A 1,626-nucleotide genomic window follows, 5' to 3' on the forward strand; every position below is an offset into this window, starting at 1 on the left:
AGTGTGCGGATCCTGGGCTCTGGCGGCTCCTGCGTCCCCGCGAGTGTCCAGTGCCGGCGTGGGGAAAAGACAGGGGCGCGGGTGCCACCGGCCACTCCTGACTTTCGTTGCTCTCCTGCGCGGCCCACGGAACAGCGGCCCCCTCAGCTTCCCCTCCCACAGCCCTCAAGTCCATCAGCACCCGGAGGCTGCCTCTTCCTGGACACAGTGCAGTCAGGTCTCTTCGGTCCCTCGTAGTCTTCCAGGTCCCCTTCTCGCACCTCCGCAGAAGGCGCGCGCTGCCCGCCCTCTACGCCCTCCCCTCCCAGAACAGACCTTAAGTCAGACCCTCAGGCCAGACTTGGCACCGCTGAGTCAAACAAAGCATAGTAGCGCGGTGAAACTTACGATTCCCTAGGTGGACCAGGAAGGTCCCCAGGCCGAATTCCTGCTCCACGGAGGACCTGACACCTGGGGTCCAGTAGACCCCATCCCTGATCCCTCCTGCCGGGCCATCTGCCCCAGCCCCGGGGAGTGGAAGTTACATAGGTCCTGGGGCAATGGGCAGGGTTTTCCCTGGGGGTTCAGTTGCTTAGGTACGCAGCCCAAGGCGGGTTATAAACTCCTAAGACTACATTATACCTGCATTATACCGTGGATGGTCAACACGCACCACACCGCAAGGAGCAAGTGAAATAAACTTTTGAAGACAGAGTTCAAGGGCGCATGGAACCGTTGAGAACACTCCGACTGCGCTACACTACTGTATTCGCCGGGGTTTCTTTGTTTGGAGACAAGTTCTCACTCCATCGCCCAGGCTGCAGTGCAGTGGCCCCATCTCTGCTCACTGCAATATCCGCCTCCCAGGTTTAAGCAATTCTCCTCCCTCAGCCTCTGGAGTAGCTGGAATGACAGGCGCACATCACCAAGCTTGGCTACTTTTTGTATTTTTAGCAGAGATGAGGTTTCACCATGTTGACCAGGCTGGTCTTGAACTCCTGACCACAGGTGATCTGTGCACCTTGGCCTCCCAAAGTGCTGGGATTACAGGCGTGAACCACCGCGGCTAGCCTGGTTTTTTGTTTGTTTTGTTTTGTTTTTCCCAGACGGAGTTTCGCTCTGTCGCCTAAGCTGGAGGGCAGTGGCTTGACCTCCGCTAACTGCAACCTCCACCTCCTGGGTTCACGTGATTTTCCTGCCTCAGCCTCCCAAGTAGCTGGGATTACAGCACCCGCCACCGCGCTCAGCTAATTTTTTTCCTATTTTCACCATGTTGGCCAGGCTGGTTTTAAACTCCTGACCTCAAGTAATCCGCCCACCTCTGCCTCCCAAAGTGCTAGGATTACATGCGTGAACCACTGCACCCGGGTTTGTTTTTTTTTTTAACCATTTTTGATTCCCACTGGAGATGCTGGCCATGCTTCCACACACCTGTAATTGTATGTGTGATTTTCACTGCCTGGGGAGAAGGGGAGTAGACATGGACCAACCCCACAATCGCACCTCTGAAACAAGAAATGTAGCAGAATGAACTGAACCAGGGTGGTGGTGACTGCAAGACCTGCTCTGGAGGTTGTTTTAAAAATCGGAGGCCAGGCCGGGCGCGGTGGCTCACGCCTGTAATCCCAGCACTTTGGGAGGCCGAGA

The sequence above is a fragment of the Mandrillus leucophaeus genome, unplaced genomic scaffold (genome assembly GCF_000951045.1).
Source record: "Mandrillus leucophaeus isolate KB7577 unplaced genomic scaffold, Mleu.le_1.0 Scaffold29, whole genome shotgun sequence".
Lineage (NCBI taxonomy): Eukaryota > Metazoa > Chordata > Mammalia > Primates > Cercopithecidae > Mandrillus > Mandrillus leucophaeus.